This window comes from Lactuca virosa, chromosome 6 (assembly GCF_052849685.1).
Source record: "Lactuca virosa cultivar CGN04683 chromosome 6, Lactuca_virosa_CGN04683_v6, whole genome shotgun sequence".
In the NCBI taxonomy this organism is placed as follows: Eukaryota; Viridiplantae; Streptophyta; class Magnoliopsida; order Asterales; family Asteraceae; genus Lactuca; species Lactuca virosa.
In genome coordinates this window covers 221,635,391-221,648,407 of record NC_136431.1, presented here as the reverse complement: position 1 = coordinate 221,648,407, position 13,017 = coordinate 221,635,391, and the positions used below count along the sequence as shown (strand labels likewise).

At 27.5% G+C, this 13,017-nt stretch overlaps 1 non-coding gene across 1 annotated transcript; it reads left to right on the top strand.

Annotated features, from left to right (window-relative positions):
- The first annotated feature begins 12,126 nt into the window (after window positions 1–12,126).
- Window positions 12,127–12,243, top strand: LOC145122940 (U5 spliceosomal RNA). The gene has a single exon (XR_013714826.1). It is a non-coding gene; the product is annotated as a U5 spliceosomal RNA (small nuclear RNA).
- The last annotated feature ends 774 nt before the right edge of the window (window positions 12,244–13,017 follow it).

Genomic DNA, 13,017 nt, shown 5'->3' with positions numbered 1-13,017 from the left:
AGTTGGAGTTTTAAATGGTGTTTTTTCAATTAATATATCTATATCTCTTCCTACGAACCAAATTTTGTGAATTGATTTATCAGCAATTGTTATTTTTAATGGTTTTTCTAATTTTTCCCAATTTTTTAATATCTTTTTTCTTCCAAAACATAAAGTAGCCCCTGTATCTATATATGAAACTAATTCTTTTTCTTGTATTTTGGTTGTAATAAAGGTACTGTTTGGGTTAATATTTGTTTTTCTTTTACTCATTTTTATATTAGCAAGTTGTGTTTGTTAGAGTGGTTGAAACATTGCGTATCGTTTTTAGATTTCGATTTTGTGATCTTTTGTATTTCTTAATTCCTTCTTGTAATCTAGATATCTTTTTTAATTGATTATTATATTCTTTATTTACTGGTTGTAATTTTAATAAATAGTTTTCTTCATATGATAAAGCATTTTCTAAATGTTTAATGGTATTAGAGATATTAGAATTTATTTTCCAGTGGTTTTTTAATATATTAGTCCAAAGCATGTTATCTTTTGAAGAATTAATTTGTACTTTCGAATTCATTTTACTAAGGTATCTGAAAGAAAATTAATTGAATTGTTAATATTTCTTATGATTAACTTCAATTTTTAATCTTTCAATTTTAACTAATTGATATGCAGTATGATTTTTGTTTTTATAAATTAGTTCGTGTATTTCAGATTCTTTTTTTTTTTTATGTTTTGTGGATTTTTCTAAATCTTTCCATAATTTTTTAAGTATATCAACTTTATATTTATTTTATTACTCATAATTTTTATTTTACCATGTGAAAGGTCGTTTAATAGTAAGTGATTTTTCTTTAAGTAGCTGTTTTTCATTGAGTGGTTCTTCTTTAATAGTTTTTATTTTTAAATATTTTTCAAGTAGAATTTTCTGTTGATTTAAATTTTGTAATAATTCAGGAATTTGTTTTAATATAATTAAACTTTCTACTTCTATAATATTATTTAATTTTTGACTAATTATGTTTAATTTTTCTCCTATTGATTTATCTTCTTCAGGATTAAGACCGATGTTATATATTGTTCCTTGTGGTAAATTTTGTGGTATTTCTATAATCATTTCTTTATCTGGTATACATGGTTTTGTATTTTGATATGATCCTTCAAGTGTTTTAAAATATTTTAGAGAATTACTAGATGATTTTGTCATATTCTTAAACTTAATGATCTAATCATTTCTTTAATATCTTCTAACTTTTCATCGTTATTTTCATTAGATGTTGAAGGTTGACATTCTGAAATAGAAGATCTACCTATTATAGTTGAAAATGGAGGTTCTATAATTGGATTTCTTTTTATTAACGGAGTAGTTATTATTGGTTGAAAATTAGTTTCATTGAATATTCTATTATTAGTCATATTTGGTGATTCAAGTGATAATAAAGGAGTAAATAATTTATCTATATAAATTCTATCTTCTGTTTTAAACGTAATACTATGATGAGAATTTGTTAATGCATAATTTATTTGATATGTAATAGTGAACGGATGATTACCTTTTATCATAAAATTTTGTCTTAATAATTTATATCGTACAGTAATACTATTACTTAGATTTTTATCTTTAAGACTTAATCCTAGTTGAATATTAATATCAAATTTTATTTTTCCTTCAATTAAATTGCCTTTTCCTTTTGCAATAATACTTTCTTGGTTATTAATTATACGATCATCTCTGATTTCTAATTCTATTGATGTATCTAAATCGCTAAAAGTACTTTTTAGAATTACTTGAATAGTTGATATATGAATATAAGCAATTTTTATTCTATCTGCTTCTTTAATATTAGATAATCTATTTCTAATTTGTTGTTTATTTATTATGGGTATAATAATATTTCCTTGGGTTGATTCTATAGGTATTGCTTCTTATCCTATAATTTTTCCATAATATATAATATTTTTCCTAGAAAAGAAATTTTTTAATGAGTTATTTTTAAAATTATGTTTTTCTGATAGTGTTAAATTTGATTTTTTTATAGCATCTTTATTAATGTTATTTTTGCTAATTAAAGCATCAAAAATATATCCAGATTCGTTTTCTTCGTTATTAATAATGATTGGTGAATTTTCTATTTCTTGAGACATATTTATAATGATATTAAAACCTTCTTACGACAATTATTTCAATTATTGGTGAGTTGATTTTTAATAACGATGATTTTTGAATATTAGTATTTAAAAATAATGATTATTCATTATCATGTTTATGATGCTTATGATGTTTATGATACTGCATATATTCTTATTAACGATAGATTGAATATGCAAACTAATAATAAGAATAATAAGAACGTTACTTAGCTCTGATACCAATTTTTTAGAAACATGCTCTGATACCAATTTTTTATAAACATGCTCTGATACCAATTTTTTATAAACATGCTCTAATACCAAATTGAAAAACATGGCGGAATTAATAAAATTAGGATAGAATATACCTGAATGATGCGTCGGAATGGATTGACGATGGATTGATTGTCTGGGTTTGATATGTTTATATGAATATATGGATATGTTTGGATAGGGTTCTGCTATTCAGAAATAGACGAGCTATTTCAACAGAAGAAGATTGAGAACAACTCAAATCTTAAACACTCAATTTTAGCTTGTTTATTTCATATGGGCAAAGGCCCTATTTATAGGCTCAAGAGAGCCGGTTACATAATTGAGTTGCAATCGTTTGATTGCAATACGACATACATATTTACAATATAGCCTCCTAGACTATTGAGGGTTATACACTTTATTTCACATCCTAGACACTACTTTTTGACAATAATAATTATAAAAGACAAATGACAAATAATTACAATTCCTTTCCATATTGAAAGGCCACATGTCTTCAATAATGTGTCTTCTTTAATAATGGCTTCTTATGTCATTGCTTACGTCATTCCAAAAATCTCAAGGATTCTTACAAACCTAATAATCAAGGTACGATTTTAAACAATAACCATATTCATGATGTTAGATATTTCATAAGAACTAGTATTAAAATCCGTTACAAGCAAATACGTCGTCTATAAACAAAACTATTTGAATTTTTAAAACGTATGTCTTTTAAACATTATTATAATTACCACTACTATTAAATAAATTTTAATCGTAACTTTAAATTCAAAACGAGCTATTTCAACATCTTGTTTGATTATTTTAATAAGATCATAATGTTTGATAATTGCAGTTTTTATAATACCTTTTGTTGGATGATTGAGACTTATATCGTCATTTGTTTGTATAAATGGTTGATATAATTTAAGGAAATTATTTCCTATAACTAAATCTATTCCTGAATCATGTTGATATATAGTTAGAGTTTTAAATGGTGTTTTTTCAATTAATATATCTATATCTCTTCCTACGAACCAAATTTTGTGAATTGATTTATCAGCAATTGTTATTTTTAATGGTTTTTCTAATTTTTCCCAATTTTTTAATATCTTTTTTTCCCAATTTTTTATACACATGCTCTGATACCAAATTGAAAAACATGGCGGAATTAATAAAATTAGGATAGAATATACCTGAATGATGCGTCGGAATGGATTGACGATGGATTGATTGTCTGGGTTTGATATGTTTATATGAATATATGGATATGTTTGGATAGGGTTCTGCTATTCAGAAATAGACGAGCTATTTCAACAGAAGAAGATTGAGAACAACTCAAATCTTAAACACTTAATTTTAGCTTGTTTATTTCATATGAGCAAATGCCCTATTTATAGGCTCAAAGGAGCCGGTTACATAATTGAATTGCAATCGTTTGATTGCAATATGACAAACCTATTTACATTATAGCCCCCTAGACTATTGAGGGTTACACACTTTATATCATATCCTACAAACTAGACATCATATTCGATAGTGACATTTAACCTATCGACATATGACATTTAATCTACAGATAGCGACAAATACCAACAAATACAAAGAAAATACAAATTATAAAATACATCCTTCCACAACGAAAGGACACGTGTCTTCAATAATGTCTTAAATAATAATGGCTTTATACGTCATTGCTTACGTCATTCCTCCCGCCTCCGAAAATACATGTTTTTGAATAATGTTTGCTTTTGTCATGGCTGTCGTTAATCTTCCATGAATGGTGTTTCTTCTGTGTTTTCTGAACAGTGACTGCAATTGTGTCTTGGAGCATGCATAATATGTTTGCAAAGTTGTTTCTTGATATCATTACGTACCATTTCTTTATATTTTGATCTGCTTGAAGTGGTGGGTATTCTTCTGGATTTTGTATTATAGGTTGTTTTTCTGACTTGAGCATTGTTTGTGGCTGACTATCATCGGATGAAATTTCTTGAATGTCTTCTTTTGGTTGCTTCGTTGTTGAACTGCTAGCTGCTTCTTCTTTAGGTACTGATTGGGATGATAGAATTTGTATTGTTTGTAGTAGTTGTTCTTTTTCTCGTCTGACTGCTTCGAGTTGTCTGACTAATGATGCTTCTTGCTCTTCTTTTTGTTTGAACTGGTGTTTGATTTGCTTCATGATTGCTTCCATTTCAGTATTTCTGTGGATTGAATATTTGCGTCTCTTGGGTACCTGAATGATTTCTTAAATTTGTTTGTTTCAAATGATGATATGAGAATTTTCATATCAATGTATGCTTTTGGTGATATATTCATATCACTGTATGCTTGTGGTGATATATTCATATCACTGTATGCTTGTGGTGATATATTCATATCACTGTATACTTTATTATTGTTTACTTCAGATGGTACTTTCATACCATTGTATGCTTTAGCAATGTATATTCCAGATAGATTAGATATGAGGTTTCCCTCAAGTTCTAATTCTAATAATATTTTTTCCATAGAATTATGTACCTGCATCTGAATCAGAGTCAGTTGTATATGCATAAATATCTATATCTGAATTTATATCTGAATCTTCTATGGGTTCGTATCCAAGGTCGTATGCAATTTTTAATATATTTGTTTCTTTTTCTTTTTTAGTCTTTTTCGGGCATTCATAAGCTTTGTGTCCTTCTTCTTGACATATCCAACATTTACAGTCTTTTTTATTTGATGGGCAATAATTTGTTTTGGATTGATATTTTTGTTTATATTGTTTTCTATTTCGGAAATATTTTCTTTCCCCTTGTTTATAATATTCTTTATATTTGGGTTTATAAGTTTGTTTTTTCCAAATTTTCTTTTTACTTTGTTGTTTTTCTTTACAACCATATTGATTTACTTTGTTAGAAAGGATGTCACAACATAAATCTATTTTTGCATCTTGTGTTGTTTTTTGTTCTAAACATTTTTTCTGCATCCATGCTTTTAATATGCTTATTCGTGCTCCTAAGGTGTCTGCAATTTTATTTTGTTGTAATGCTTCTTGGAAATCTTTTATTACACTTTGGCTTACTAATGATGGTAATTTTTGATAGAACATATCTAATGCTGCCTTTTTTCTAATGGGATCTAAATTATAATAATGTTCGGAATATTCGCATATAAATGGTTCTAGATAACACATATTACAAATTCGTAAATTAGTTAAATGCCATAGTGATTCTAATTGAAAAGCTTCTTTTGATATTTTGTCTTCAATTTGTTTTCCTAAGAATTCCTGAATAAGACGGCTTAATACATTTTTAAATGTTTCCATAGCATCAGTGGTGGCTATCATCATTGTTTCGGTTTCATCAAGAGATGAAAGGAAACGATATGCATTACCCTGTGTTTTATGAATGATATAATTAAGAAAATGTTTTGGGTGTAAATTTCTTAATTCTTCGGTTAACTGAATTTGTACTCCCATTTTATTACTCCATTCTTGAATTTTTGCTTCAGGATTTTGGTCACAATCAATAAAAAGAATATCTGAATTTGTTGGAAATGTAAATAATTTAGGTATGTATTGAGGAGGTATTTTTTCCCATTTGTTTTGTTTATTTTTAACCATTCATTGTCTATATAAAAAATTTTCTTCTAATGAAGGTGGTCCATAAATATATTGACTTTGATAATCATCTTCAACATATGATTTGTTTTCGTTTTAATCCAAAATTGTTTTGTGAATCTCTATATGGATTTGAATAAGGGTTTTCATCATCTGAAGAAAAATCATATATTACTTCTGCGTCATTATCATCTGAATTATTTTCTATTTCTATATTATTTTCTTGAGTTTCAGATGGAATTTCTAATGCTGCAAATAATTTAGTTAGTGTTTCTACTTTTTCTTGTAAAGTTTCCATATATATTGTGTGTATTAAAAATAAAATTTTTAGTTTCTTTTTTCTAGTGAAGTAGTTGTTTTTTCAATCATATTTAACAAATTAATTTTGTTATTTTATCTTCAAGGTTTTTTATTTGTTCTTGTTTCCAATTTATACTATTATTTATTATATGTATTGCTTCAATATTAGATATACAATTTATCATTGATATGTCAGAATCTATTTTTAAGTCTAAAAGAAATTTTTTTAGATTGTTTCAATGTTTTACGAAAAAATTTTAATTCTTGTTTATTTGTATCTAGGCTTGAAAAACTCATGATTATAACTTTATAATAATAATGGTTTAGTTTCGTTTTGAATTTAAAGTTACGATTAAAATTTATTTAATAGTAGTGGTAATTATAATAATGTTTAAAAGACATACGTTTTAAAATACAAATAGTTTTGTTTTTAGACGACGTATTTGCTTGTAACGGATTTTAATACTAGTTCTTATGAAATATCTAACATCATGAATATGGTTATTGTTTAAAATCGTACCTTGATTATTAGGTTTGTAAGAATCCTTGAGATTTTTCTTAGAATTATTTATAGATTCTTGGATTTGCTGTATTCTTAAAATAATATTTCTATTAGGAATACAATTCATCAGAATTTTGTTAGACATAAATATATATTTTAAGCATGAATTTGATTAATTTGATTTTTAGGAACGAGTATTATTTTAATAAAAATTTCAAATTTTGTAGAATTAATAGTTAGAATAACTCAAAATGATACTATCATGAAGAAATAAAAGTGATTTAACAATTGAAAATATCTTGAGACATATTTATGGTATTAAATCTTCTTATGATAAATATTTTAATTGTTGATAACTTTTTTAAATATGAATATTTAAAAACAATGGTTATTTATTATCATGTTTATGATGCTTATCATGTTTATGATGCTGCATATGTATGTATTCTTATTAACGATAGATTGGATATGCGAAATAATAATAAGAATAATAAGAACGTTGCTTGGCTCTGATACCAATTTTTTATAAACATGATGCTCTGATACCAAATTGAAAAACATGGCGGAATTAATAAAATTAAGACAGAATATACCTGAATGATGCGTCGGGATGGATTGACGATGGATTGATTGTCTGGGTTTGATATGTTTATATGAATATATGGATATGTTTGGATAGGGTTCTGCTATTCAGAAATAGACGAGCTATTTCAACAGAAGAAGATTGAGAACAACTCAAATCTTAAACACTCAATTTTAGCTTGTTTATTCCATATGGGCAAAGGCCCTATTTATAGGCTCAAAGGAGCCGAGTACAATAATTGAGTTGCAATCGTTTGATTGCAATATGACAAACCTATTTACATTATATCCCCCTAGACTATTGAGGGACTTACACACTTTATGTTACATCACAATAATACAATAGACATATAATAATTATCCTACCGACACTTTAATTTAAATACAATAGACATATAATAATTATGTTACTCTGATTCTTGACCTTTGATCTTTACCGTTGCCAATGCGTGATGATGCTAAATAAACACCGGCAAGTGCAAAGATTAGATGTTCTTGTGTTGGGGATTCATGGGGTAGATCATCTTTTGTTGGTTTTGAGCCGTTGCTTATTCCCATGTTTGCAAAAGTAATACTTGGAACAATTAGTTGAGAATCTTCATCAAAAATTGGGTAGCTAGAATGCATTTTGATGAATAATCATCTTTCTTGTTTTGCAAAGCGTATTTTATAATTTCTGATGATAGTTTGCACAGCAGAAGGGAATTCGCTGATGCAGTGTAGATTGGTGCCTTCTAGATAGATGGTGTCGATGAACCCATGAATAAAATAATCCCATAAAGTCATAGGATCTGATAAATCGGCTAGGAAAACTGCTTTAGGGCCTGGGCGCCTGGCTACTGGGTAAAAACCCATTAAAGAATGGACCTCGGTGTAGGAAACGAGGCTATCCCATAATTCAGCGAATTTTTTGGCAGATGGTTTTTTCATGGCTTCTTTTTCTTTGGTTGATAGAATGGATTCAAGGGCAATTTTTGCATTTAATTGGTTAAGGGATCTTGGGATGGATACAGGTTTTTGTGGTGCGAAGCTGGTTATAGGTTTTTGTGGTGTTAGGAGAACTGTTTTTGAACATTCTACGTTATCTTTTATCACTGCTTTGTATGCTTCGTTGTATGCGGCTTCTGCTTCATTTTTTGTTTTGTAACTTTTGTGAATAATATTTCTTCCAAGAATATATGAACTGGCAATTCCCCAATTGTCATATACTCCTTTGTTTTCTCCGTTGAAAATTACGTACCATTTCTTTATATTTTGATCTGCTTGAAGTGGTGGGTATTCTTCTGGATTTTGTATTATAGGTTGTTTTTCTGACTTGAGCATTGTTTGTGGCTGACTATCATCAGATGAAATTTCTTGAATGTCTTCTTTTGGTTGCTTCGTTGTTGAACTGCTAGCTGCTTCTTCTTTAGGTACTGATTGGGATGATAGGATTTGTATTGTTTGTCGTAGTTGTTCTTTTTCTCGTCTGACTGCTTCGAGTTGTCTGACTAATGATGCTTCTTGCTCTTCTTTTTGTTTGAACTGGTGTTTGATTTGCTTCATGATTGCTTCCATTTCAATATATCTGTGGTTTGAATATTTGCGTCTCTTGGGTACCTGAATAATTGCTGAAAATTGTTTGATATGAAAATTTTCATATCAATGTATGCTTTTGGTGATATATTCATATCACTGTATCCTTTTGGTGATATTTTCATATCACTGTATACTTTATCATTGTTTACTTCAGATGGTATTTTCATACCAATGTATGCTTTTGGTGATACTTTCATATCACTGTATACTTTTGATGGGTCAGATATGAGGTTTCCCTCGTTATCTAGTCCCAATAATACTTTTCCCATAGGATTATGTACCTGCATCTTAATCAGAATCAGTTGTATATGCATAAATATCTATATCTAAATTTATATCTGAATCTTCTATGGGTTCGTATCCAAGGTCGTATGCAATTTTTAATATATTTGTTTCTTTTTATTTTTTAGTCTTTTTCGGGCATTCATAAGCTTTGTGTCCTTCTTCTTGACATATCCAACATTTACAGTCTTTTTTATTCGATGGGCAATAATTTGTTTTGGATTGATATTTTTGTTTATATTGTTTTCTATTTCGGAAATATTTTCTTTCCCCTTGTTTATAATATTCTTTATATTTGGGTTTATAAGTTTGTTTTTTCCAAATTTTCTTTTTACTTTGTTGTTTTTCTTTACAACCATATTGATTTACTTTGTTAGAAATGATGTCACAACATAAATCTATTTTTGCATCTTGTGCTGTTTTTTGTTCTAAACATTTTTTCTGCATCCATGCTTTTAATATGCTTATTCGTGCTCCTAAGGTGTCTGCAATTTTATTTTGTTGTAATGCTTCTTGGAAATCTTTTATTACACTTTGGCTTACTAATGATGGTAATTTTTTATAGAACATATCTAATGCTGCCTTTTTTCTAATGGGATCTAAATTATAATAATGTTCGGAATATTCGCATATAAATGGTTCTAGATAACACATATTACAAATTCGTAAATTAGTTAAATGCCATAGTGATTCTAATTGAAAAGCTTCTTTTGATATTTTGTCTTCAATTTGTTTTCCTAAGAATTCCTGAATAAGACGGCTTAATACATTTTTAAATGTTTCCATAGCATCAGTGGTGGCTATCATCATTGTTTTGGTTTCATCAAGAGATGAAAGGAAACGATATGCATTACCCTGTGTTTTATGAATGATATAATTAAGAAAATGTTTTGGGTGTAAATTTCTTAATTCTTCGGTTAACTGAATTTGTACTCCCATTTTATTACTCCATTCTTGAATTTTTGCTTCAGGATTTTGGTCACAATCAATAAAAAGAATATCTGAATTTGTTGGAAATGTAAATAATTTAGGTATGTATTGAGGAGGTATTTTTTCCCATTTGTTTTGTTTATTTTTAACCATTCCTTGTCTATATAAAAAATTTTCTTCTAATGAAGGTGGTCCATAAATATATTGACTTTGATAATCATCTTCAACATATGATTTGTTTTCGTTTTAATCCAAAATTGTTTTGTGAATCTCTATATGGATTTGAATAAGGGTTTTCATCATCTGAAGAAAAATCATATATTACTTCTGCGTCATTATCATCTGAATTATTTTCTATTTCTATATTATTTTCTTGAGTTTCAGATGGAATTTCTAATGCTGCAAATAATTTAGTTAGTGTTTCTACTTTTTCTTGTAAAGTTTCCATATATAAAATTTTTAGTTTCTTTTTTCTAGTGAAGTAGTTGTTTTTTCTATCATATTTAACAAATTAATTTTGTTATTTTATCTTCAAGGTTTTTATTTGTTCTTGTTTCCAATTTATACTATTATTTATTATATGTATTGCTTCAATATTAGATATACAATTTATCATTGATATGTCAGAATCTATTTTTAAGTCTAAAAGAAATTTTTTTAGATTGTTTCAATGTTTTACGAAAAAATTTTAATTCTTGTTTATTTGTATCTAGGCTTGAAAAACTCATGATTATAACTTTATAATAATAATGGTTTAGTTTCGTTTTGAATTTAAAGTTACGATTAAAATTTATTTAATAGTAGTGGTAATTATAATAATGTTTAAAAGACATACGTTTTAAAATACAAATAGTTTTGTTTTTAGACGACGTATTTGCTTGTAACGGATTTTAATACTAGTTCTTATGAAATATCTAACATCATGAATATGGTTATTGTTTAAAATCGTACCTTGATTATTAGGTTTGTAAGAATCCTTGAGATTTTTCTTAGAATTATTTATAGATTCTTGGATTTGCTGTATTCTTAAAATAATATTTCTATTAGGAATACAATTCATCAGAATTTTGTTAGACATAAATATATATTTTAAGCATGAATTTGATTAATTTGATTTTTAGGAACGAGTATTATTTTAATAAAAATTTCAAATTTTGTAGAATTAATAGTTAGAATAACTCGAAATGATACTATCATGAAGAAATAAAAGTGATTTAACAATTGAAAATATCTTGAGACATATTTATGGTATTAAATCTTCTTATGATAAATATTTTAATTGTTGATAACTTTTTTAAATATGAATATTTAAAAACAATGGTTATTTATTATCATGTTTATGATGCTTATCATGTTTATGATGCTGCATATGTATGTATTCTTATTAACGATAGATTGGATATGCGAAATAATAATAAGAATAATAAGAACGTTGCTTGGCTCTGATACCAATTTTTTATAAACATGATGCTCTGATACCAAATTGAAAAACATGGCGGAATTAATAAAATTAAGACAGAATATACCTGAATGATGCATCGGGATGGATTGACGATGAATTGATTGTCTGGGTTTGATATGTTTATATGAATATATGGATATGTTTGGATAGGGTTCTGTTATTCAGAAATAGACGAGCTATTTCAACAGAAGAAGATTGAGAACAACTCAAATCTTAAACACTCAATTTTAGCTTGTTTATTCCATATGGGCAAAGGCCCTATTTATAGGCTCAAAGGAGCCGAGTACAATAATTGAGTTGCAATCGTTTGATTGCAATATGACAAACCTATTTACATTATATCCCCCTAGACTATTGAGGGACTTACACACTTTATGTTACATCACAATAATACAATAGACATATAATAATTATCCTACCGACACTTTAATTTAATAACAATCCCTTCCATATTGAAAGGACACGTGTTTTCAATAATGTCTTCTTTAATAATGGCTTCTTATGTCATTGCTTACGTCATTCCATGGTAAGCACAAAGCGAACTATTCTTTCGCCTTTTACTAAAGAATACCGTGTGCTTGCCATACTAAGTGGCATACGCCTATTTTTGGAGAGTCCCTTCCTCCATTGGTGGGCTCCAATCAATTTTTAAAGTTTAAAGTTTAGTTTTTGTGTATCATGGCAATTATCCGAAAGCTTCGAAGAAATTGGTCAAAACTACAAGGAAAATATGAGGTAAGAAATTCAATTTTGATTAAATAAGATGAGAGTGATTAATCAGAATATGATTTTCTCTGTAAGTGTTCATAAGCTTTTCTTACTTTATTTATCTTTATAATATTAATTTTTTTGCCAGAAAAGTTCTTGACTTTTTGAGCTTATATATAAACCCAAATAAATTCTGTTTTCCTTGCTAGAATAAATCTAAGTTAAGAGTTAGGACTTAAAGTTAGTTTACATTTTTAAGTATACATAATACAATTGCGTATAAGTTTGTTGAACTGAGGCAAACATTAGTGTGAACTCAAAAACACATTTTGTGTTCGAGCAACTCAATAATGCATGCATCGACAATTATCCAACCTTCTTGATCCACAATATGAAAATCCACATTTTACCATCTTCTTGACTTTAATATGAGTTCTTTGGACATACTGAACGTGATGCTTTTTCGGAAGCAATTTTTATTTGATAACATTGTTGTGTTTTATTTTAATTTGTTTTTTCTTTTAAAAATGCTAAGGCTTCAAATAATTGGACTGACGTGGATTCAACACCCAATTCTGCCTTAATTTGTTTGTTCCTTGCTAGTTTTTTTTTTTTTTTTTTTTTTTTTTTTTTGAAATAGTTGCTTTTCTGAAAAATAATGTTGTAATTTGAAAACATGTTTGAAGAGTAAAACCCAATGTG